Here is a 27,935-nt window from a genome sequence, read left to right as displayed (position 1 = left end):
ACCTAGCGTCCCCAAAAGCCCTTTTAAGGGCTGGTAATTGAGTTGTTTCTTCATATATATATATATATATCTATATCTATCTAGTGTCCCCAAAAGCCCTTTTAAGGGCTGGTAATTGAGGATTTTTTTATTTTTATATATATACATATATATATATATATAGTGTCCCCAAAAGCCCTTTCAAGGGCTGGTAAGGTAATAGATTTTTTTCTTTATATATATATATATATATCTATTGTACACTGCAGTTGCCTGCCCGCTGTGTGTGAGAGGCCACAGACCTACCACAGACTGTACTGTGTGCACACCACACTCATTTCGGGTGGCACAGGCACAGTACCTGGCATTTTAAAAAATATTTTTTTTTCTCTGTCATAATTGCAGTGAGTGCTGTGTCAGGTCCACAGAGTGCACTGTACCCACTGCAGTGCACTGCCCACCACTGATATATATACGTTGGCACAGCATCTTGTTGCAATAAATTGAAAAAAAAAATATTTTTTATTATTGCAGTTGCCTGGGCTGCCAGTGACTGTCAGGTCCACAGAGTGTACTGTGCCCACTGCAGTGCCACTGTGTGCCCACCCACCACTGATATATAAGGTGGCACAGCAGCTTGCAAAGTAAAAAAAATATATATATTTTTTTAAATTGCAGTTGCCTGGGTGCCAGTGACTGCTGTCAGGTCCACAGAGAGTGTACTGTGCCACTGCCCACCCACCCACCACTGATATATAAGGTGGCACAGCAGCTTGCAAAGTAAAAAATATATATATATTTTTTTAAATTGCAGTTGCCTGGGTGCCAGTGACTGCTGTCAGGTCCACAGAGAGTGTACTGTGCCACTGCCCACCCACCACTGATATATAAGGTGGCACAGCAGCTTGCAAAGTAAAAAAATATATATATATTTTTTAAATTGCAGTTGTCTGGGTGCCAGTGACTGCTGTCAGGTCCACAGAGAGTGTACTGTGCCACTGCCCACCCACCACTGATATATAAGGTGGCACAGCAGCTTGCAAAGTAAAAAAAAATATATATATTTTTTAAATTGCAGTTGCCTGGGTGCCAGTGACTGCTGTCAGGTCCACAGAGAGTGTACTGTGCCACTGCCCACCCACCACTGATATATAAGGTGGCACAGCAGCTTGCACTCATAGTACAACAGTAACAACACATTAAAAAAAAAATGACAGGCAGAGGCAGGCCACCCCGCAAGGGCCGTCGTGGTCGTGGTGCTGTGATTTCCTTAGGCTCTAGAATAATGCCCAGTGTTCAGAGGCCACCACAGACCCTGAACTCAAAAAATTCTGAGGCCATAGTTGACTGGCTTACACAGGACACCCAATCGTCTACAGCTTCCGCTCGGAACCTTAATGCACCATCCTCCTCCAGCTCAGCTTCGGGCACCTCTCAATTTACCACTCGCCAGCCCGCCGGCACCACCACCAACACTAGCACCACAGCCGCTTCACTTGATCCGTCAGAGGAGTTATTTTCACATCAGTTTGAAGAAATAAGTGATGCGCAACTATTAGTGCCAGAGGATGTAGATAACGGGGATATGTCTCAGTCAGGCAGCATTATACACATGGACGTACATTGTGATGATGATGATGTTGTACCTGCTGCTGCTGCCTTTGCTGAGTTGTCAAGTGAAGCGGCTGATGATGACGATGTGTCTGTGGATGTCACCTGGGTGCCTGCTCGAAGAGCAGAAGAAGAGGGGGAAAGTTCAGATGGGGAGACAGAGAGGAGGAGGAGACGAGTTGGAAGCAGGGGGAGGAGGTCATCGCAAGGAGCTAGTGGCGCAGTCAGACAGCATGTAGATTCGGCACCCGGGGTCAGCCAGACAGCACGCCAATCAACGCAAGCTGTTGCCACCACCAGAATGCCGTCCTTGCAAAGCTCAGCAGTGTGGCATTTTTTTTGTGTGTCTGCCTCTGATATCAGCGATGCCATTTGTAACCTGTGCCAAAAGAAACTGAGTCGTGGGAAGTCCAACACCCACCTAGGTACAACTGCTTTGCGAAGGCACATGATCTCACATCACAAACGCCTATGGGATCAACACATGAGTAAAAGCAGCACACAAACTGAAAGCCACCATCCTCCTCCTGGTCCAGCATCTTCAGCCACGTCAACCACTGCTGTCCTCCATGCCCCCTATCAACAACCCGCCCCTCCGCCTCTCACCTTCAGCAGTTCCTGCTCGTCACCTGCCCACAGTCAGGTGTCTGTGAAGGAAATGTTTGAGCGCAAAAAGCCAATCTCGCAGAGTCACCCCCTTGCCCGGCGTCTGACAGCTGGCTTGTCGGAACTCTTAGCCCGCCAGCTTTTACCATACAAGCTGGTGGAGTCTGAGGCCTTCAAAAAATTTGTCGCTATTGGGACACCGCAGTGGAAGGTACCCGGCCGAAATTATTTTTCACAAAAGGCAATCCCCAACCTGTACTCTATTGTGGAAAAAGAAATCATGTCACGTCTGGCACACAGTGTTGGGGCAAGGGTCCATCTGACCACTGATAGCTGGTCTGCAAAGCACGGTCAGGGCAGGTATATAACGTACACTGCGCATTGGGTAAACCTGCTGGCGGCTGCCAAGCATGGAATGCGTGGCTCTGCTGCAGAGGAGTTGGTGACACCGCCACGACTTGCAGGCAGGCCTGCTGCCACCTCCTCTACTCCTCCTACTCCATCCTCTTTGCTAACCTCCTCGGCTGAGTCCTCTTCTGCTGTTGCGTCTTGCTCTACACCAACTGCACCCCCCCAGCTCCCCAGGGGCTATTCCACATGCCGGATACGACAGTGTCACGCTGTCTTGGGGTTGACTTGCCTGAAAGCAGAGAGTCACACCGGACCAGCACTACTGTCCGCCCTGAATGCACAGGTGGATCAGTGGCTGACCCCGCACCAACTGGAGATCGGCAAAGTGGTGTGTGACAACGGGAGCAATTTGTTGGCGGCATTGAATTTGGGCAAGTTGACACATGTGCCGTGCATGGCACATGTGTTGAATCTGATTGTGCAACGTTTTGTGCAGAAGTACCCAGGCTTACAGGACGTCCTCAAGCAGGCCAGGAAGGTGTGTGGCCATTTCAGGCGTTCCTACACGGCCATGGCGCACTTTGCAGATATTCAGCGGCGAAACAACATGCCAGTGAGGCGCTTGATTTGCGACAGCCCGACACGTTGGAATTCAACACTGCTAATGTTCGACCGCCTGCTCCAACAAGAAAAAGCGGTCCACGAGTATTTGTATGACCGGGGTGCTAGGACAGCCTCTGCGGAGCTGGGTATTTTTTTGCCACGCTACTGGACGCTCATGCGCAATGCCTGTAGGCTCATGCGTCCTTTTGAGGAGGTGACAAACCTAGTGAGTCGCACTGAAGGCACCATCAGCGACATCATCCCATATGTTTTTTTCCTGGAGCGTGCCCTGCGAAGAGTGCTGGATCAGGCCGTAGATGAGCGTGAAGAGGAAGAGGAAGAGTTGTGGTCACCATCACCACCACCAGAAACAGCCTTACCATCGATTGCTGGACCTGCGGCAACACTGGAAGAGGAGTGTGAGGAAGAGGAGTCAGAGGAGGAATGTGGCTTTGAGGAGGAGGAACACCAACCACAGCAGGCATCCCAGGGTGCTCGTTGTCACCTATCTGGTACCCGTGGTGTTGTACGTGGCTGGGGGGAAGAACACACCTTCAATGACATCAGTGAGGACGAGGAATTGGACATGAGTAGCTCGGCATCCAACCTTGTCCAAATGGGGTCTTTCATGCTGTCATGCCTGTTGAGAGACCCTCGTATAAAAAGGCTGAAGGAGAACGACCTGTACTGGGTGGCCACGCTACTAGACCCCCGGTATAAGCAGAAAGTCTGTGACATGTTACCCAATTACCGGCAGTCGCAAAGGATGCAGCAGCTACAAAATAAGTTAAAAACTATGCTCTACACAGCGTATAAGGGTGATGTCACAGCACAACGGGAATCCAACAGGGGAAGAGGTGAAAGTAATCCTCCTCCTACCACCACAACCACGCCGGCAAGGACAGGACGCTTTACAGACGTCTTGTTGATGGAGGACATGCGGAGCTTTTTTAGTCCTATGCATCGCCACAGCCCTTCGGGGTCCACCCTCAGAGAACGACTCGACCGACAGGTAGCAGACTACCTTGCCTTAACTGCAGATATCGACACTCTGAGGAGCGATGAACCCCTTGACTACTGGGTGTGCAGGCTTGACCTGTGGCCTGAGCTATCCCAGTTTGCCATTGAACTTCTGGCCTGCCCCGCTTCAAGTGTGCTGTCAGAAAGGACCTTCAGCGCAGCAGGAGGTATTGTCACTGAGAAGAGAAGTCGCCTAGGTCAAAAAAGTCTTGATTACCTCACGTTTATTAAGATGAATGAGGCATGGATCCCGAAGGGACTGACAGTGGGGGATGCATTTGACTAAAAAAGGCCTGGTGATGACTGAGATGCCTTGGCCTAAAAATGGTCCACACGCTGCTGTATATAATCATTCTCTGCATGCCGGATGACTTACGTGACGTCTCCGCCACCAACTACGGTTCAAGCAGCAATGTTTTAGTGCACTTTCTGCCTTAAAACCTCAATTTTTCAGGCCGCTGCTACAGCAGCGGCTGCAACAATACCTACTTTTTCATGCATGTGTACATGCCTAATTTTTCTGGCCTCTGGTGCTACACTGTGGCTGCAAAAAAACAAAAAACAAAAAAAAAGGCACATACATGTGTCAATTCCCCTTCGTGATCGTTACCTTGTCGTGGTGAAGGGGCTTGCGTATCACAATGAAGCGATCACCTCTAGGATTGTGTTGGCACACCCCAGATGATAAGGTCGTTGCTTCATTGTGTACAGACCAAAAGCGATCCGCAGGATAATTTTTCATAAAAAAAAACATTCATTTTCTTTCATTCTTTCTGCGGAGCTGGGTATTTTTTGGCCGCGTTACTGAATGCTCATGAACAATGGCTGTAGGCTCATGCGTCCTTTTGCGGAGATGACAACCCTGGTGGTCAGTCGAACCCAAGGCAACATCATCGACCTCATCCCATATGCGTTTTTTCTGGAGCGTGCCCTGCGAAGAGTACTGGATCAGGCTGTAGATGAGCATGAAGAGGAAGAGTTGTGGTCCTCATCACCACCAGAAGCAGCCTTGTCGTTGTCAATTGCTGGACCTGTGGCAACGCAGAGAGAGGAGTCTGAAGAAGAGAAGTCAGAGGAGGAAGGTGGCTTTGAGGAGGTGGAATACCAGCCACAGCAGGCGTCCCAGGGGGCTTGTTCTCACCTTTCGGGGACCCTTGGTGTTGTATGTGGCTGGGTGGAGGAAGAGACCTTCAATGATGTCAGTGAGGACAAGGAACGGGACATGGCTAGCTTGGTATCCAACCTTGTGCAAATTGGGAGTTTGCGGTTGTGCAAATGGACTGACTGACTGTTAAACGGGGAGTTTGGTCTGTCAGAGTTTGGTCTGTCACTGTGAAGCGGGCAACGGGCGTAACCCTTACACTACTTGACCGATAAAACATCATACCTGATCGTATTCACACACTGGATGTTTTAGTGCTGGTTTACACTGCCGCTACCACTAAAGTAGCGTCGCTTCCAGTGCGACTTTGGCGCGACTTAGCGCGACTTTGGCGCGACCTCATCGCGAGGTGACTTTTTATTTGGCCAATCACAATATCATGTTTTGTTACCGTCACCTAATTTCCTTTTCCTGTTTTTTGTTTTACATATTTCCCCATGTGTGCAGTGTTGTCTGTGTCATAGCTCAACTGATAGGCATGTTTGCCTTGGCATATCATATTTCAGCTTGCCAGAAAGAAAAAAAGACAGCTGGAAAGACACTGCATTAGTTTTCTACTAAAAATCATAAGAAAAATGCTGTTTTTTTTGGGTTGTGGACATACTACAGAGCTGAAACTTGACAGGTACACTTTTTAGACCCCCCAGACACTAAATACAAAAAATGACATGCCTGCCTAAAAAAATGCCCGATAAATGCCTGCAAGAGAAAAAGACAGCCGCAGAGAAGCCGTATTCCTGAAAATATAAGAAAAATGCTGTTTTTTAGGGGTTCTGGACATGCTACAGATCTGAAACTTGACAGGTACACTTTTGTGACCCCCCAGACACTAAATACAAAAAATGACATGCCTGCCTAAAAAAATGCCCGATAAATGCCTGCAAGAGAAAAAGACAGCCGCAGAGAAGCCGTATTCCTGAAAATATAAGAAAAATGCTGTTTTTTAGGGGTTCTGGACATGCTACAGATCTGAAACTTGACAGGTACACTTTTGTGACCCCCCAGACACTAAATACAAAAAATGACATGCCTGCCTAAAAAAATGCCCGATAAATGCCTGCAAGAGAAAAAGACAGCCGCAGAGAAGCCGTATTCCTGAAAATATAAGAAAAATGCTGTTTTTTAGGGGTTCTGGACATGCTACAGAGCTGAAACTTGACAGGTACACTTTTGTGACCCCCCAGACACTAAATACAAAAAATGACATGCCTGCCTAAAAAAATGCCCGATAAATGCCTGCAAGAGAAAAAGCCAGCCGCAGAGAAGCCGTATTCCTGAAAATATAAGAAAAATGCTGTTTTTTAGGGGTTCTGGACATGCTACAGAGCTGAAACTTGACAGGTACACTTTTGTGACCCCCCAGACACTAAATACAAAAAATGACATGCCTGCCTAAAAAAATGCCCGATAAATGCCTGCAAGAGAAAAAGACAGCCGCAGAGAAGCCGTATTCCTGAAAATATAAGAAAAATGCTGTTTTTTAGGGGTTCTGGACATGCTACAAAGCTGAAACTTGACAGGTACACTTTTGTGACCCCCCAGACACTAAATACAAAAAATGACATGCCTGCCTAAAAAAATGCCCGATAAATGCCTGCAAGAGAAAAAGCCAGCCGCAGAGAAGCCGTATTCCTGAAAATATAAGAAAAATGCTGTTTTTTAGGGGTTCTGGACATGCTACAGAGCTGAAACTTGACAGGTACACTTTTGTGACCCCCCAGACACTAAATACAAAAAATGACATGCCTGCCTAAAAAAATGCCCGATAAATGCCTGCAAGAGAAAAAGCCAGCCGCAGAGAAGCCGTATTCCTGAAAATATAAGAAAAATGCTGTTTTTTAGGGGTTCTGGACATGCTACAGAGCTGAAACTTGACAGGTACACTTTTTAGACCCCCCAGACACTAAATACAAAAAATGACATGCCTGCCTAAAAAAATGCCCGATAAATGCCTGCAAGAGAAAAAGCCAGCCGCAGAGAAGCCGTATTCCTGAAAATATAAGAAAAATGCTGTTTTTTAGGGGTTCTGGACATGCTACAGAGCTGAAACTTGACAGGTACACTTTTTAGACCCCCCAGACACTAAATACAAAAAATGACATGCCTGCCTAAAAAAATGCCAGATAAATGCCTGCAAGAGAAAAAGACAGCCGCAGAGAAGCCGTATTCCTGAAAATATAAGAAAAATGCTGTTTTTTAGGGGTTCTGGACATGCTACAGAGCTGAAACTTGACAGGTACACTTTTTAGACCCCCCCAGACACTAAATACAAAAAATGACATGCCTGCCTAAAAAAATGCCCGCTAAATGCCTGCAAGAGAAAAAGCCAGCCGCAGAGAAGCCATATTCCTGAAAATATAAGAAAAATGCTGTTTTTTAGGGGTTCTGGACATGCTACAGAGCTGAAACTTCACAGGTACACTTTTTAGACCCCCCAGATGCTAAATCCAAAGAAATTTTTTATTTTTATTTTTTTTTAATTTTTCCAATAATTGGCTCTCTATCAAAAAATTATAATTTTTAAGAACTTTTTTTTGCGTGATCCCTCTCCGGCATGCCACAGTCCAGGTGTTAGTCCCCTTGAAACAACTTTTCCATCACTATTGTGGCCAGAAAGAGTCCCTGTGTGTTTTAAAATTCGCCTGCCTATTGAAGTCTATGGCGGTTCGCCCGGTTCGCCGGTTCGCGAACATTTGCCGATGTTCGCGTTCGCCGTTCGCGAACCGCGAATTTTAGGTTCGCGACATCACTAATGGTTAACTTTCCCTGTGTTTTCTATTTTCTGAGCATGCCCAGTCTTGCAAATCTGCGGTCTGTCGGCCGAATTGTGTACTGACAGGCGAACAATCGTCCGTTCTGGTGTCGGCATACAAAAATTTTCATGTTTGCAAGAAAGACTTTTGTCCGCGGATTGTGCGCAGACATCTGTCGGAGGCACCATACTAACACGCGTACAATCGGCAGATCCTTCGTCCACCGACGTTTGTATGCCGACGATCGGTACGTGTGTACGGGCCTTAAGAGTCTTTTGAAAGCCACCATACTACCCGCAGAAACCACCTCTTGTGGTAGAGAATTCCACAATCTTGTTGCCCTAACAGTAAAGAACCCCCCGCGTTGCCTGAGGTTAAAACGCTTCTCCTCTAATCGCATTGTATGCCCTCGAGTCCTCATGCAATCCCTTCGAATGAACAGCTTTTTTTCTAAGCTGGGATCCCCATTAAGATATTTATAAATTGCTATCATGTCCCCCCTCAGACGTCTCTTCTCCAGGGAGAATAAATCGATCGATTGTAGACGCTCTTCATAGTCAAGGTCCTTCAATCCCCTAATTAGTTTAGTTGCCCTTCTCTGGACTCTCTCCAGCTCCAACACATCCCTCCTGAGGACTGGCGACCAGAACTGGACGGAATACTCCAGATGCGGTCGGACCAGAGTTTTATAAAGTGGAAGGATTATAGTCTTATCTCTGGAATGCATCCCTTTCTTTATGCATGCTAATATTCTGTTGGTTTTGGAAGCTGCCGCTTGACATTGCATGCTGTTTCCTAATCTATCATCAACCAAGACTCCCAGATCCTTCTCCATTTTTGATTCCCCCAAGGGCTCCCCTCCTAACGTGTATTGTGTTTTTATGTTTTTAGTCCCCAAGTGCAAAACCTTACACTTCTCCACGTTAAACCTCATTTGCCATGTCGTTGCCCACTCTGTTATTTTGTCCAGGTCATTCTGTAGGATATCTGCTTCATGTTGTGAAGTTATTGCCCTGCCCAATTTTGTGTCATCTGCAAAAACTGATATCGAACTACTGATCCCAACCTCAATGTTGTTTATGAATAAATTGAACAAGGTTGGTCCCAAGACTGAGCCTTGGGGGACCCCGCTTACCACCTCAGACCAGTCTGAGTATGCGCTGTTTATTACAACCCTTTGGACACGCCTTTTTAGCCAGTTCCGTATCCAAGAGCAAACCCTGCTATCGATACCTGCAGACCTTATTTTATAAATTAAGCGCTTGTGGAGAACAGTATCAAACGCCTTAGCGAAATCCAAGTACACCACATCCACTGGTCTCCCCCCTATCAAGCTCACAGCTCACCTCCTCGTAGAATGTTAAGAGATTGGTTTGACAAGAACGCCCATTTGTAAACCCGTGCTGATTACTGCTGATGATGTTGTTGTCCTTAGCAAACTCTACGATATAGTCCCTTATCATCCCCTCCAGAAGTTTACATACTACTGATGTCAAACTGACAGGCCTATAATTTCCCGGGATATGTCTCTGGCCCTTTTTGAATATTGGAATCACGTTAGCTTTCTTCCAATCCCCTGGTACATCTCCTGTCCTAATACTGTCAGCAAAGATCAGGAACAGTGGTCTCGATATAACTTTACTGAGTTCCTTGAGTACTCTCGGATGTATGCCATCCGGTCCTGTTGATTTGTTTGTGTTAAGTTTATCCAGCCTTTCCCTGATTTCCCCCTCTGTTAGCCATGGTGGCAAGTCCTGTTTATTACTACTAACCATACAGTCATGGTCAGTGTACCCCTCCTTTTCCTGTGTAAAGACTGACGAGAAAAAAGCATTCAGCACGGTTGCTTTTTCAGTGTCCTCTGTAACCATCCTCCCATCATTGTTAATTATGTGTGCAATATGCTCTGCCTTAGTTTTTTTGCTGTTGATATATTTAAAGAATTTCTTTGGGTTTTTTTTACTATCCTCTGCTATTTGTCTCTCAAAGTTGATTTTAGCCATCTTGATTTCTTGTTTACTTTTCTTATTTGCCTCCTTGTATTGCTCGAAAGCCGATACTGTGCCCTCTGATTTATACTTCTTGAAGGCCAATTTTTTCCCCCTAATAAGTTTTTTGACGCTACAGTTTAGCCAGCCAGGTTTGGCTTTGTCTCTTCTAAATTTATTTCCCATAGGAATGCACTGCAAGATGCCTTTGCCTAATATGTTCCTAAAGCATTCCCATTTTTCCTCTGTGGTCAGGGATCCCAGGGTTTGGTCCCAGTTTACCCTTTCCATCAATGAGTACAATTTTGGAAAGTTTGTCCTTCTGAAGTTTAGGGTTCTTATGTTCCCCACTTGCCTTGTTATATTATTATTTACACTAAATGTGATCATCCTGTGATCGCTAGAGCCCAGGTTGTCCTAGACTCCTACCTCCGAGATTATGTCTGGGTCATTAGTGAGCAATAGATCCAGGACTGCGTTTTCTCTGGTAGGGGAATCCACCAACTGTGACATGTAATTATCCAGTAAGGTTTCCGTGAATAGGCGGGCCTTCTGTGAGTGTGCAGTCCCCTCTTCCCAGTCAATGTCGGGGTAATTGAAGTCCCCCAATACGATGACTGATCCCAATTTTGCCACTTTACCCATTAGTGCTAAAAATTCCAGCTCTACCTCCTCCCCTTGGTTAGGTGGCCTATAGCAAACCCCCACAATTACTTTCCCCTTTTCTCCTTCCCTATGGAGTTCAACCCACACAGATTCTAAATCCATGCTCATCCCATCCGTAATGTCACTCCTTTCTATCACCTTTATATTGTTCTTGACATAGAGACATACCCCTCCCCCTCTTTTTCCTACCCTGTCCTTCCGGTACACCGAATACCCTTGGATATTGGCCAGCCAGTCATGTGAGGGGTCGAACCAAGTCTCCGCTATTCCCACAATGTCTATGTCCTCCTCATGTACTAACATTTCCAACTCATCCATTTTATTAGCTAGGCTCCTGGCATTAGCATATACCCCTCTTAGTTTTAAGGAAGTTAAGCGCAATTGGCGGTTATGTTTATTCCTGTTTGGTCTGAGGTTCTCCCGCACAGACCTGCCAATTGACATTGTGGACCTACTGTCGCTGCTGACCCTACAGCTGCCTTCTGTCCTCTGCTCCCTCCTGACTGACTCTACTTCTGAGCCCTCCCCCCCGTCTCCTAGTTTAAAAGCCCCTCCAACTTGGTGGCCATCTTTCTCCCCAAAAGAGCTGTACCGTCCCCATTAAGGTGCAGCCCATCCTTACTAAAGAGCCGGTAGCCGACTGAGAAGTCAGCCCAGTTCTCCAGGAACCCAAACCCCTCCTTCCTACACCAATTCCTCAGCCACTTGTTAAGTTCCCTAATCTCCTTCTGCCTCTCTTGTGTGGCTCGAGGTACAGGCAGTATTTCAGAGAAAACCACCTTGGAGGTCCTTTTCCTCAATCTATTACCTAAGTCCCTGAAATCGTTCTTAAGGATCCTCCACCTACCTTTAACTTTGTCATTAGTGCCCACATGCACCATGACCGCTGGGTCATCCCCAGCCCCGCACAACAATCTGTCTGCCAGATCTGCGATGTGCCGAACTCGGGCGCCCGGTAAACAACAAACTGTTCGGTTCACGAGATCTTTTTTACAGATTGCCCTCTCTGTCCTCTTGATAATTGAGTCCCCAACTACCACAACCTTTCTAACCTTTCCTGAGTTACCGCCCCCCTTCTTCCTGGAGCCGTCCCTCCCCTGGCAGCTGGGGGAGGGTGCATGCTCCAGCTCTGCCACCCCTGAGCTGATATCCCCCTCAACCTGCAACTCGGCAGATTTGTTAGGGTGTACCAACTCAGGATTGGCCTCCCTGGCACTCCTCCCTCTACCCTTCCTAACCGTCACCCAGCTGCGTACCTCTGCTGCTTGCGTCTCCTCTGTTCCTCCCTCCTCTATGCTGGCCCCTACCAGCGCCTGATAGGTAATGTCCAAGCTCCTTTCCAGGTTGTTGATGCCACGCAGTGTTGCCACTGTGTTCTGTAGGTCCAGGATCTGGTCTACCAGAGCAACAAGTTGCTCACATCTTGCACAGCAGTATTCGCCCTCGAATGGTTCATCAAGGAACGCATACATGCAGCAAGAAGTGCACTGAGTGGCATCCGCAATCCTGTCGGACATTATTACCCACTACTCTATGGGGATAATATTAACGAACTGCTCTTCCTAACCTACACTACCTCTAACTTCCCTGGTACTAAACCTGGGGTACTCACCAGTCGCTAATATACTAACCAGTCACTAAGATACTCACCAGTCGCAAAGATCCAACAGACGCAAAGATACTCACCAGTTGCAAGATACTCACCAGTCGCAACGATACTCACCAGTCGCAACGATACTCACCAGTCGCAACGATACTCACCAGTCGCAATGATACTCACCAGTCGCAACGATACTCACCAGTCGCAAAGATCCAACAGACGCAAGATACTCACCAGTCGCAAAGATACTCACCAGTCGCAAGGATACTCACCAGTCGCAAGGATACTCACCAGTCGCAAAGATACTCTCCAGTCGCAAGGATACTCACCAGTCGCAAAGATACTCACCAGTCGCAAGGATACTCACCAGTCGCAAGATACTCACCAGTCGCAAAGATACTCACCAGTCGCAAAGAATCTCACCAGTCGCAAGATACTCACCCGATACACACCAGTTGCAAATATACTCACCAGTCGCAAGATGCTAACCCTCGCAAGATGCTAACCAGTCGCAAAATGCTCACTAGTCACTAAGATACTCACCAGTCTCTAAAATACTCACGGTCGATCAGTCAAGAGCGCCGTCGGTCGGTCGCAGAACAGTCTTGTCGGTCGCAGAACAGTCTTGTCAGTCGCAGAACAGTCTTGTCAGTCGCAGAACAGTCTTGTCAGTCGCAGAACAGTCTTGTCAGTCGCAGAACATGACACAGCTTGCAGCTTGCAGGAAAAAATAACATATATTTTATTAAGCATGTGCATACAGATAAAAAGCACAAAATGAAATGTAAAATGCTCATATGTATTGACAAGATAACAACTGGTAAGTTATCCCAATTCCAGTATTCAGGGAACCCAAACATGGCAAGTCCTGGAGTATTGGAATATTGAGGGTTACAACATCCATAATCCTCGTAATCAACAATATAAAAGTATATAGTCACAACATCATGAACTCGACGCATATCATGGACTGTCTGTGCCACTTCATCAGGAGTGGATGTTTGAGACATTCCTGGCCATGTTCGTATCCCAGTGTCAGCAACCATTTTACCATCATGTACGTTTTTTTTTGTTTTTTTTTGGGGACCGAGGGTTTGTCTCTCTTTTTCCCCCTTTCCCTCCCAGTCCTCATTTATCCTTACCTGCCATCTCCTCATATAAACATATTTTTTTTATAGATCAAACATTCACTCTTGATGAAGTGGCACAGACAGTCCACGATATGCGTCGAGTTCATGATGTTGTGACTATATACATTTATATTGTTGATTACGAGGATTATGGATGTTGTAACCCTCAATATTCCAATACTCCAGGACTTGCCATGTTTGGGTTCCCTGAATACTGGAATTGGGATAACTTACCAGTTGTTATCTTGTCAATACATATGAGCATTTTACATTTCATGTTATGCTTTTTATCTGTATGCACTTAATAAAATATGTTATTTTTTCCTGCAAGCTGTGTCATGTCTCTCACTCAAAGTCCCAACCTTTTTTCTTTGTTTTACCAAAAAGAAAGGACCACCAAGTTATAAGTGGTCAAGTAATCATCTCATCCTATTTGGGGAAAGGAAGCTGTTTAAGGGCACCAAATCAATTCCTCAGAGTATATAAAATCCCAAGACGCTCCAGATGACAACAGGCAAGACAATCATCGGTCATGTATAAAAGAAGGGAATACTCCAATAGTGCATTAAAAGACTACATTTAATAGTAACACACTAAAATCATTACACTCACGATATGTCTGTTGTCAGAAAGCAATCAAGCATGGACACCGGGGCATCGCCGTGGCGTTCTCGTGGGCTCTGTCCGGCACCGACCTAGCTTCCAGGAGGGGAGAGAGACGTCCTACAATCGCAAGCCAGGGGGCGTGATGCAGTCACCGTCACTGACCACGCCCTACTAGTTTCGTCAGAAATTATGTCTCCTGGGGGTTGGTCACGGACTTTGTGGCTTCTTCTCCTGGGAGTGCTGTTGTTGGACTGTAATTTACATAATTAATTTTTCTCATTGACATATATACATTTGCTATTTTATTATTTTATTGTCATTTGATTTTAGCGCTGCACTATTTGTTTTAGCCTAGGAGGATTATACTTACCATCAGCCCAACTGACACAGTCCTACCTGGCACCCTTTCATACCACACATTCACACAACTGCCCCATCCATTTTATTGGGTAGCCATACCCATGGTGGCTAACCCGCACACAAACCATGGGTACATTGCCTTGCACCCACGTCTGCTGGGGACCTGACAAAGACTTGTGGCGTGTTTGTACATGTATGGAATCTTGCAAACTGCCTACAATGTGTGACCTAGACATCTGAGGAGGCAGTGAGTGGCCAGATATGTCATCCTTGATTAGGTGAGGATGAAAGAAGTAGAGAGACTAAAAATAAAAATGGTATCTACAAAAAAAGTGCAATGATGGGGGGCAGGAGGCAAGGTCCCTTGTTTGCACATGTGGCGGTCTGCACTCATGTCTGCGCATGCACAGGATCTCACAAACTTCCTCTTGGGTTGTATGATGTAGACAAGGAGGCAGCGAGGCTTCTTTCTTATATTCCTACCATACTACAGTATATAATGTCACCATGCAGCACGGTATAAAATTGTATAATTTAATTTGACCGTATTCACACCAGGGACTATATACCTTTACAATTTTCGAACACCAGCATGTACATTTTATCCAGCAGAGCATGCTGTCCATACAGAATAGACTGAACATATTTTATGAATAGCCCATTGTTGGGGAGAAATTTCAACTTGGTCACTTTATTTTTCTTCCATGGTGTTGTTATTCCAGCAGCGCATGAGAACCCACTCATATTTTACGTTATTTTTTTTATTGTCGCAGCTATGTCAATACGAATGTAAGAGGAGAAAATAGAGTGCAGCAGCTAAAGCCTGGATTAATCCATTAGGCCAGCCTGTGAATGGCAGATCCAATAAACCGTCACTGGTTAGGAAGAATGAATAAAGAGACGGACTGCTGGGGACACGTCAGAAATAGAGTGTGACAATCCGCGAGGCAGAGCTTGGGAAGGGAGGTGAAGCTTGATTTTCTTTTGACAGTGTACGTATATCTTGTGTATTAGTTTAGGGGGGTAATAGCAAGGGATAGGCATTTCAATGCAAGGAGCCAGACAAATAAATGTAGCATCCCCATTTGCTTCAAGTTTACCTGGTATTTCTAGCAAAAAAATAAAAAAAAAAATATTGCATAGGAGGAGGATAGGTAGGGAGGCAATGCAATTTTTTGTCATAATAAAGCTGAACTAAATTTTAACCAGATGTGAAAGACACAAATGAATGCAGATTTGTAATTAATTTAACATTAAAATTATTTTTGAATGCAAACAGTGTAAGTTTCTGATCCGGACTTTGTATTAGCCTCTTGCAGTCTCTGTACAGCATGGCTGGAGTGTGAAATAAAGAAGTAGTACCAGGAGCCAATCAGATCATGCCTTGACAAGAAGCTTGTTGATAGGAAGAGAGAGCAGAATGAAAGGGAGATGAGCTCATAACTGTGCTCTTTCTCTTTTCTCTGTCCAGTCACAGCCTGGGGTGGGTCCAGGAGGAACTGGGTTGAATGATGCTTGCCATCAGAATGAGGATATCCAGCAGCAAAGAAAAATGCACTGCAGGGGAAATGTCTGGATTGAAGGTGAATTTTGCAGCAAAAGCCGTTTTTTAAACATAAAATTTGATGAGCAAATTTTTATCTTGTTATATGATCTCACAATATTTTACTCCAGACATTTCAGACATTGACATTTCAATTTTAGGATTAGTTCATACCGGGAATATTACAGGAACGCACTGAACGTTCCTATGCGATTCAGTTTTAGCCCATTGATATTGAATGGGCTAATTCTCACTAGACCACAACAAAAGTAGGGCATGCACTACTTTAAAAAACGCATTGCAACTGGTATGATTTGGTGCAGACCTGCATTTGGGGTGTCTTTAAAGAGGAAGTAAAGTGCTGGCTTTATTTCTTTTTACATTACCTGCAAAGTAAAGGCATAATGGGCTGGTATGCATTGCATACTTGCACATTATGTGAAACTTACCTGCAAACAAAGCCCTTGTTGTCACCGATGGAGGCCGCTTCCATCTTCATCCATGTTCCTTCTGGGTCCGCGGACTCTAGCTGTGTGACTGGCGCACGCAGGAGTCTCTGGTCATGCCTGGGGCTCTGAAGAAACACCATGGGTGGCCGTTCCTACAGGGTGCATGCGCCAATGACATTATCGGCAGCATATGCAGTAAATTTCTCCTAAACGGTACACGTTTAGGAGATATTTAGAGTATCTATAGATAAGCCTTATTGTATACAAACATTCAGTGGAAGTTTACTTCCACTTTAAGTTAACATTGTGCATATCGCAACTGCAGTGCACTTTGAATACTGTGTCAGAAAAACACACATGGAACAAAAGATTTGTTACTCTTAAAGCCCAACTAAAGTCACACACCTTCGCTACTGGCTGGCAAACGATTTTTGAAAATATGATGTCTAGCAGTGCCATCAGCACAGAACTGGCGGAAACCAGTAGGACTCCCATTTACTGTTCAAAGAAGTCTGGCCAGAAGTGGTCTTTATGGAAGAACTGTGGCCAAAAAGCCATACCTCCGATGTGGAAACAAGGCTAAGGAACTCCACTATGCACAAAAACATAGGAACTGGTATGCAGAAAAATGGCAGCAGGTGCTCTGGACTGATGAGTCAAAATGTGAAATATCTGGCTGTATCAGGAGGCAGCTTGTTTATTGAAGGGCTGGAGAGCGGTGCAATAATGAGTGTCTGCAAGCAACAGTGAAGCATGGTGGAGGTTCTTTGCAAGTTTGGGGCTGCATTTCTGCAAATAAAGTTGGAGATTTGGTCAGGAGGATCAATGGTGTCCTCAATGCTGAGAAATACAGGCAGATATTTATCCATCATGCCATATCATCATGGAGGCATGTGATTGGCCCCAAATTTATTCTGCAGCAGGACAAAGACCCAAAACATACAGCCAATATCATTAAGAAATTTCTTCAGTGTGAAGAAGAAGAAGGAATCCTAGAATTATTGGTTTAGCCCCACAGAGCCCTGATTTCAGAAGATCTGTGGTTTGTTTTCTATGTTTTCTATGTTTGGAACCTACCTTCCGAGTTCCTTCAAAAACTGTGTGCAAGAATTGATTCTGTTTTGAAGGCAAAGGGTGGTCACACCCAGTGGTGTATTTAGGTTTTGTGCTGCCCTAGGCCTGACTAAGTTTGTGCACCCCCTAATTTAAATATGACCCACCCCTTCCTGTAAAAGCCACACCCTTCCTGTTTATTACCCGCTCTGAAAGCTGTACACCGCAGACCACAACCACAATCTATCTGTGCCCATCAGCATAGCCTTATCGGTTCCCATAAGTTCAGCCTCATCAGTTGCCATCAGTACAGCCCCATCAGTGGCCACCAGTGTAGCCTATCAGTGCCCATTAGTGCAGCCTATCATACCGGCTGGTAGCAGTGTGACTGCTTTATGGGGGTGCCAGACTAATTTGCCTCCTGGACCCTGCCCTCTGGCTCAATTCGACCCATAATATTGGCACTAAACTAAAAGTGTAGCGCAAGTGGGCAGGGACCCTTTTCATGCGGGAGGAGTCTGTTTTTTTTAATGCAGTGTGCAGCTTTTTTTCTGCCCCCCTGCAAAGTGCTGCCCTAGGCCTGGGCCTTGTCGGCCTAGGCCAAGATACAGCACTGGTCACACCAAATATTCATTTGATTTGTATTTCTCTTCTGTTCTCTTACTTTCCACTTTGTTAATTGAAATAAAATAAACTATTATCACATCTATTTCTGAAAGCATTCTTAACCTTCCTAGCAGTTTTCCCGAGCGTGACTCGGGGTTAGATTTTAGAGCCAAAAGCGGTAACCCCGAGTCACACTCGGGGTTGAAAGAAAAATCCTAAATTTTGGGTTGTCTCCAGAAAAATAATAGAGGGGAAATCTTAATTTGCGACATAAGTTCTGGTGACCTGGGGGTACCCAAGGAATTCCCTTAATGTATAGAGATTTCCGCTTACTTCCTGTTTAGCTATAGGACAGGAAGTGAAGAGAAATCTCCGCAATGGGATACAAATAGTGAGAAAAAAACCCTCCCTTACTCTATCTCTATAGTTCTTCTTTAATTTAGAGAATTTTATTGCACGTTCCAAAAATTTTGCACAGTAATGTACAATGGCTGTAGAATAAATTTTTTTTCTGTAAAAATGAGTTGGCTTACATACAGCAGCAGCAGCCAAATATCATTTCTTTCAGGTTGAAAAAGGCTTTTTTTTGCGGGTCGTTTGAGCAATGACAAATGCTTTTTCATCAAACAGTACTTTATAGACCTGCTTTGGCCAGTGGACAAAAACTGGCCAGTAGTTCACTGTGGCTCTCCTTGTTCTCACCAATGCAAGACTCTCCTGTGGGTAGACAGAAGAGGAGGAGCAGACAGCGCTGCTAGTGGACCTCAAAAGAGGAGGTAAGGGAGCAGATAACTATAACATGTTTGTTATTTTAACCGCTTGACCACTGGAAGATTTACCCCCCTTTCTGACCAGGCCATTTTTTTGTGATACGGCACTGTGTTACTTTAACTGACAATTGCGCAGTCGTGCAAAACTGTACTCAAATAAAAAATGTTTCCACAAATAAAGCTTTCTTTTGGGGGTATTTGATCATATTTGCGCTGTAAACTGTGTATATTGATTGGTTTGCACAAAAGGTAAAATGGTTACTTTTTAAACAATGATAGCTTTACAATCCTTAAAGTGCTAATATCGTAAACTGCATTACATTATTATCATAAATATATATTAATATAATGTACTAATGTCACTGGTAGTAATGTAGTATATATATAATGTAGTAATGTCACTGGTACCCCCAAATGTGTCAAAAATGTCAGTTAGGGGTCCGATCTGTCCGCAATATCGCAGTCCTGAAAAAAATCGCAGATCGCCGCCATTACTAGTAAAAAAAAAAAAAAAAAAAACAATAAAAATGACATAAATCTTTCCCGTAGTTAGTAGATGTAATAACTGTTGCACAAACCAATCAAAATACGTTTATTGCAATTTTTTTTTACCAAAAATATGTAGCAGAAAACAAATTGGCCTAAAATGTTAAAACATTTTGATTTTTAAATTTTTCTTTTTTGGGAATGTTATATAGCAGAATGTGAAAAATATTGATTTTTTTCAGAATTGTCGCTCCTTTTTTGTGTATAGCGCAAAAAATAAAAATCACACGGGTGATCAAATACCACCAAAAGAAAGCTCTATTTGAGGGAAAAAAAGGATGTAAATTTTGTTTGGGTACAGTGTCGCACGACCGCGCAGTTGTCAGTTAAATTACGCAGTGCCAAGTTGAAAAAAGTGGCCTGGTCATTAGGGGGCAAATCCTTCCAGTCTTAAAATGGTTAAAGCTGGAAAGTATTTATTTTACAATTTTTTAAACCTTCCTAAAACATGTTTATTATTTTGTCATCTTCCAAATATTGTCCATAAGACATTAACCCCCCTCCCATCCGCGCTACAGCCTATATACGGCTGCAGCGCGGACTTGAATTTTCGGGAGGCCGTTTTTAAACGGCCTCCAGTGACACGCCCCCCCCGCGCGCTCCCGCGAGCGTGCATCGGGGAGAATCTGTGTCGGCCGTGTCCCTTGGACACGGCCGATCACAGATCGTGGTGAATGGCCAATCACAGCGGCCATTCACCACGTGATCAAGCCGTCCAATGAGAGATGATCTCATATGTAAACATATGAGATCATCTCTCATCGCCGGAGCTCCTTCCTCACACAGACACTGCAGTGTGAGGAAGGAGGGGGAGCCGACAGCCGCTGGGGACACAGACAAATGGAATCAGGGCACTGATCACCAGTGCCCTGATTACTGAAGGTAAAAAAAACACACACATTGCCCCCCCATCAGTGCCCACAGTGCCCGCCATCAGTGCCCCCATCAATGCCCACAATCAGTGCCCATAGTGCTGCCAGTCAGTGCCTGCTCATCTAGGCACTGATGAGCACTGACTGGCAGCACTATGGGCACTGAGTGTGGGCACTGATGTTGCTGCCCATCAGTGCTCATCAGTGCCGCCCATCAGTGCTCATCAGTGCCACCCGTCAGTGTCCATCAGTGCCATCCGCCAGTGCCCATCAGTGCCGCCTATCAGTGCCCATCAGTGCTGCCCGTCAGGGCCACCTCTCAGTGCACAGCAGTGCCGCCTATCAGTGCCCAGCAGTGCCACCTCTCAGTGCCCAGCAGTGCCGCCTATCAGTGCAGCCTATCAATGCCGCCTATCAGTGCTCATCAGTGCGGCATATTAGTACCTCCTCATCAGTGCCCATAAGTGCCACCTCATCAGTGCCCATAAGTGCCACCTCATCAGTGCCCATCAGTGCAGCCTATCAGTGCCCATGAGTGCAGCCTCATCAGCGCACATCAGTGAGGGAGAAAAATTTATTTTCAAAATTTACTCGCAGAAAATAAGAAAAACTTTTTTTTTTTTTTTCAAAATTTTCTGTCTTTTTTCTTTTTTTTTGTAAAAAATAAAAAACCCAGAGGTGATTAAATACCACCAAAAGAAAGCTCTGTTTGTGTGAAAAAAATGATAAAAATTTCATATGGGTACAGTGTAGCATGACCGCGCAATTGTCATTCAAAGTGGGCGAGCGCTGAAAGCTGAAAATTGGCCTGGATGGGAAGGGGGTTTAAGTGTACAGTAGGCAAGTGGTTAAGGAACAGCATCTAAGCAGCATGAAACTTTTGGTATTTATGCTTTTACTAGGGCCAGAGAAGTTAATATACAATAAATATAACATTCAGGTCTCACATTTTTTTATTTTTCGTGGGTTTCACACCTTACTGATGACCTGGCTCAGATCAGAGCTGTGTACATTCAGTACAAGCTTCAACATTTACTTGAAGGTTTCCTACATGAGCTATTTTTTTTTCAGCATAACCGTCCTTTAATCTTCCACACTTTTTCAAACGTTCTTCTTGACATTTTTCAGTGTTCTGCTGTTTGTATCTGTAGATGCCATGAGGAATGTCACACAATTTGGCCAGGAATTAGAGCCCAGCTTACATTACCTGTATATCTCATGCTAGATCAAAGAAGGTTGCTCTGCTTTCTACAATTCAAAGAATTTCACACTGGTCTCACTTAGATATTATATTGTGCTATATATTTCTCAAATCGTATAAACTAAGCTTATCCTCAGATATACGAGACGTGGGATGAAAGGAGAAGAATTCATACAAATTAGATACATTTTACCTACAAATAAATCATAATTACAATTTGTTGGCGAAGAGGAGTGAACCAAGCCCAGGGAAAACTAATTCTAACCAGACTAAGCCTTGATATCTGAAAATAATCTTAGGATTTGCTTGATCTACTTTTCAATTTTCTAAGCTTGTTTAAAATACAAAAGTATAACTTTCCTCACTAAACCAACTCTATAATAAAGAGGGTGGCAGGTGTGACAAGCAGCCGATTGAATGTCAATCAGCTCCTACAGATAAAAGTCTTGTGTTGGGGAATAGAACAGGTAGGCTTCCACTGCCATTTTTCTGTGAACCATTACAAGAGTCCTTTCAAAATAAAGACAACCACTAATAAAATGGTGAAAAATATAAAGTTAAGGCCCAACTCCGGGAAACTTTAAAACTGTCCCTTGCAGTGTGGGCTGTGCCCACACTGCAAGGGTAAATTGCTTGTTTTCGAGAGGAGAAGCACATTAACCTACCTACTTGATCCTCTACTCCCCTGACAGATGGTACTGCCCCATGTTCTGGTGGTGGACTATCCATCAGTGTCATCATTGGAGGGTTAAGAACACTGCATTGGTCTTGATGATGTCAGAACCTTAGACTGCTGGAGCATGGAGGAGTGGATGATTGAATAAGTAAATCTACTTTTCTTTGCCACTAAATGAGCAAGCAACCCTTGCATTGGGGGCACAGCCCTGTTGCATGCGATAATTTTAAAATTGACAGGAGTTGGGCTTTAATTTCAAAATAAAAAAATAGCGACTCTTTAATCATTACTAAATCATTCAAGCCCAATTAACACTCAGTTTACATAATCTAAATACATTTCAAGTACAAAAAAAGGTGTTCAATCTCTTTCAGTTTGATTTTTTTTTTAAAGCAACTACTGTACAGCCTAAGTAGAAAAACTTGTCTGCTGCCAGCAGATGCAGGGTGGGACCTTTGCTCTCTGTTAGGAGGAAGTGGTCTCATTACAGAGGTCTGACATGCCCTCTATTGCATTGGCCTATTAGCTCTGCAGTCAGCAAAGCTCAATCTCCTTATCCATTGGAGAGCTCTGGCTTTCATTCAGTAGGGGGCAAGGTGGATCATTGCAGAGAGGACATTGCTTTTTCACAGAGAACAAGAGTCACACTTTGCAGTTGCTAGCAGGGGCAGGATTTTTCTACAGTTGCTGCTTTCTAAAGAAAACAAACTGTAACACTTTGCACACCTTTGTTTTGATGCATATGGAATGTATTTAGCTGATTTAAACTAAGGACACAATTTAACAAATTTAAGCGGATCTTTAACAGGATGTTGGCTCTCCTCCCCTCTGTTCTGCAAACTGGGCATTCTTTTTTTTTTTTTTTTTATTATTGTTATTCTTTTAACTGAAAACCCTATGGCCCGCCCCCCATGCCTAAGCAAATGCCGTGCACTTTTCCCACTGTGCCTCCTGGGATATGTATGTCACATATCTCTGGAGTAGAGATGCGCCGAACGACTCCCTGTTTGGTTTGAGAGAGAACTTTAGAACATTGCAAAAGTTCGGAATCAAATACAGAACCCCATTAAAGTCTATGGGACCCAAACTGGAAAAATCAAAAGTGCCATTTTTAAGGCTTACATTCAAGTAATTGGGCATACAATGGTTATGGAGGTCCGGGTACTGCCCTGAGGGACATGTATCAATGAAAAAAAAGTTTTTAAAAACATAATTTTTAAATAAGCAGCGATTTACTGATGCTTAAAGTGAAACAATCAAAATGAGAAATAAAAATAATAATGAAAAATTCCCTTAAATATAGTGCCTGAGGGGTCACCTTAGTCTGCCTGTAATGTGGCACATCTGTACCATGTATCGAGCCTGCTGCAGCAATAATGACATTTATAAAGCCAAAAAATGACATTTTCCATTCAAGCTTTCTTTATTTTATAAACAATGGCTTGGGGAGCCAGGCTGTATGATGAGGTCATACAGATTTTTGGGCTAAATTTTAGTGTCTGTTTGGCAGACTTTAGGAAGAAGTAACAGGTGCTAAAAAATTAGGCTTTGGGTGTTGGCAATGCCTTCACACCGTAACTCTATAGAGGTACTCTTGATGAAAGCAAGAATTGGCCTTGCTGTCAAAAATTTAAATAATATGCACCTGTTAAACAGGTGCAGAAAAATTGGTCTTTAGTTGTAAGTGGGGCCTTCGCACCATAACCCTATAGAGGTACTCTTAATAAAAGCAAGAATTGGCCTTGCTGTCAAAAATTGCCATTATATGCACCTGTCAAACAGGTGCAGAAAACTTGATCTTTGGGTGTCAGTGGTGCCTTCACACAGTAACCCTATACAAGTACTCTTGACTAAAGCAAGATTTGGTCTTGCTGTCAAAAATTGCAATGATATGCACCTGTCAAACAGGTGTGGTAAAAATTGGTCTTTGGGTGTCGGTTATGCCTCCCCACCATAACCCTATACAGGTACTCTTGGTGAAAGCAAGAATTGGCTTTGCTGTCAAAAATTGCAATAATTTGCACCAGGTGTGGAAAATTTGGTCTTTGGGTGTTGGTGGTGCCATCATACCGTAACCCTATAGAGGAACTCATGATGAAAGCAATTGGCCTTGCTGCCAAAAAATTTCTTCCAGGTGAAATCAACACCCACAAAGCTAGGCAGCCTAGACAGTCTTGCAGAGATTCAAGATCCAGAAAGCACTTAATCAGCGACATCAGCATCAGGGACTTAATAGCTGCTGCTAATCCAGGACTGATTAATTTTGAAAAAATGTCAGCCGGTCCACCGAGTCTGTGGAGAGATGTGCTCTCTTATCTGTCACAAAACCTCCGGCAGCACTGAATGCCCGTTCAGAAAGCACACTGGATGCAGGGCAGCCCGGCAGCTCTATTGCATACTGGGCAAGTTCTGGCCAGCGGTCTAATCTCATGACTCATTACCCTGTGGATCATCAACTGGAAGGCTCTTCATATCTGTTTTTGCCCCTAGATAATCTCTTACCATATGATGAAGACGCTGTCAATGATATGTGGAAGCTAACAGCCCTGGGCGCCAAGGACTAAAAAAATTTTGAAAGGCATTACTGAGGCGGCCTCCTTCTCCATCGCTTCTCTTTTGAGCAACAGAAGCCTCAAATTGATGTTTTCTACCAGGCTGTAACCTGCCAGAGTTCCATAAGCTCCTCTTTAAGGTGCCCTCAAGAGATTTTATCTTCTGCTCCCTCTGTGGGGATGGGACGAGTTCCAAGACTTTCCCCTTGTAACAGTGGTCAAGGAGGGTTGCCAACCAATAGTGAACCTTCTCCTTGATGCCACGTATTCTCGGGTCCTTTCGCATGCTTTGAAGAGTGAGGGAGCCAATGCACTGCAAGTTTCGGGAGGCATGAGAAGCAGACTCCTCGTGGTTCTTTCAGTATCTGGAACTGCCTCCCCCTAGCCACGTACTACTCCCAGGGGTTCTGGGGATTGAAAACCATCTGTAAAGGGTTTAATGTATGTCCTGCTCTGCTTCAATGCCTCCAAAGCTGCTAGAATCCTCCTCCTCCCTCTCCTCTTGTGTGTTCTGCTGTTTGTAGGAAGAATGGTGTCTGCATAAAGCAGCCCTATGAGGAAAGGAAGTCCACCTCTTCCTCTCGCTGCTCTGCCTCAAGTGCTTTGTCCATCATGCCACACAGAGTCTGCTCTAACAGGAACACAACAGGGATTGTATCACTGATGCATGCATTGTCATGGCTCACTTTCCTTGTTGCCTCTTCAAATGGTGACAGTACAGTGCATGCATCCTTTATCAGCAGCCATTGGTTTAGGGTAAAAAGGTGAGCCGGCCTGAGCCTGTGTTTTTGCCATACTCACAAAGGTACTCATTGACAGCCCTCTTCTGCATGTGCAGCTGATGCAGCATTGCCAAAGTCGAGTTCCACCTGGTGGGCATGTCACAAATCAGGCAGGATGCAAGCAGGTGGAATTCCTGCTGAATTTCAGCCGACCGAGTACTGGCTGTGTATGACTGCCTGAAATCGCTACATGCTCTACTGGCCTGCTTCAGCAGATTTTTTAAACCAGGGTACCTATTTAAAAAATGCTGCACAACCAAACTGAGGACATGTGCCAGAATTGGCACATGTGTCAACATTCCCTGTCTAATGGTGGACAGGAGGTTTATGCCATCATCACACACCTTCATTTCTGGCTCCAGCTGCTGTGGCATAAACCACCTCTGGGCTTGCCGCTGCAGAGCTGCCAAAATCTCTGCTCTGGTGTGGCTCCTGTCCCCTAGACAGACCAGCTGAAGCACTGCATGGCACTTTTCAGCCTGATTCATTGAATAGCTCCATAAATGCTTAGGGGGTATTTGTAGTTCATGGGACAATTCAGCAGAGGAGGGCATGGAGGAGGAGGAGGGGTGGAGCTGACAAATCCTGCATCATCACCCTAGCTGTATAGAGATGTGGGGGCACAACAAGCTGGAGGCACTGAACCCTGTCCTGCATCCTTCCAAGTTGCAAGCAGAGTTACCCAGTGTGCTGTGAATGAAATATAGTGTCCCTAACCATGCTTGCTGGACCACGTGTCAGCAGTAACATGGACCTTGTGGCTGACTGCCTTTCCCACCGATGCCACAACATTGCCTTCCTCGTGATGGTAGAGAGCTGGAATAGCCTTAAGTAAAAAGAAATAGCGACTGGGAACCTGCCATTGTGGTACAGCACATTCTGCAAATTCACAAATGGGGGCGGAATCCACTACGTAGGAGTTGTAAAGCCAGCAACTTTGAATTTAAACACTGGGCATGTGGGTAGCAGTGACTGTATTTTTTTTTTCGCTGCAGCAGATGGGGCAGAGAAATTTTCCTGCTGTAGTCTAAAGCGGGTTGTGTGCTACTGGCAGACATGCTGCAAGGACCTGAGACACCCAGCGCTATACCATCATCCCTGTCAGTGGAGGCTGCTGAGAGGTCATGAGATATAACAGAGGTAGACCAGAAAGGTGAGGAGTGAGAAGGAGCAGAATTGTATCCCTTTTGTGTGGCTTTCAGGTGCTCTTGCCAATGGACTGAGTGGTGGGAGGTGAAATGCCTTTTCAAGCACTTGGTACCCAAATGACTGGTGTTTTTGCCATGCTTGATGTGCTTGAGGAAAAGTTTGCAAATTGCAACAATGTGATTGGCTGCACATGTGCTAAAAAAGGCCTAAATAGCTAAGCTGTGGGAAGTGGGCCTGAAGATAACAGCTCCACAATCTGGTGGATTGGGTGGATGCTCTCTACTCTTCCATAATGGCTGTCTCGTTGGGGTTGCACCTCACCCTCACTTTCCTCCTCTGCTCTATCCGGCACCCAAGTCATGTCAGTGACCTCATCATCATCCGCTCCATCCTCATTATCACTGAAGACAACTTGGAAATACGCTGTGGCTGGGAGAAAATGACTGCCAATTTGTTCTTTAGTAGTGTTCTCCCCTCTCTGTAGGCTCATGTCCCTACCTTTCTCAGTCTCTGAACCAAGATCTAAATCAAGTAATGGCTGTGCATTGTCAAGGAGCAAGTGGCTGATGCTGTGTTCAAATAACTCCTCCATGTCTGATGCTGGCAGAAAGAGCTGAGGACAAGGAGGCAGAAAAAGCCATTCTGGCAGCTGCAGTGGTGTGCACTAGTCTCTGCTTGTGTGATGGAGGATGTGGAGGATGATGTGGTTTAGTAAGCCAGTCCACCATCTCCTCTGCATGCTGTGGCTGGATGACAGGGCAACATCACTAAACAGAGGAAATGACGCCCTGCCTGAGGATGGACCATGACAAAAAATGTTACACAGCGCAAATAGGGATGTATCAAAGGATATCAACAAAGATATTATATAAAGTAATTGATGCTGAAAATATATATGGTAATATGTGAAAAAGTGCAATGGTGCAAATGTGCAAAATTGCAATAGATTACCACCATAAATTTATAATAATAAAGTGCTTCAAAAACAAATGAAATAGTGCATATTGGCAATCAATAAAACTTCAAATAGTGCATACATATACTTCCTTGAATAAATAAAATGATTGAATAAAGTCCCAAAAATATTTCAATACTTCAAGCAAGTTGCCAGTGAAAAAGTGCAATAGACTATACATATAAATAAATACAAAATGTGATATAATATAAATAAAGTCCCAAACAAAGTTCAATCCATTAAGTAAGTTGCAAGTGAAAAGTGCAATGTGCTTAGGTGCTCCTTATCACATATGAGTGACAATCCGTGCCAAAAAATAAGGTGCAATTGTGTGAGGGTCCACTCC

This window comes from Pelophylax lessonae (assembly GCF_965119305.1).
Source record: "Pelophylax lessonae genome assembly, chromosome: 1".
Classification (NCBI taxonomy): Eukaryota; Metazoa; Chordata; class Amphibia; order Anura; family Ranidae; genus Pelophylax; species Pelophylax lessonae.
The sequence above is the reverse complement of the archived record's forward strand: the minus strand, read 5'-3'. Positions refer to the sequence as shown.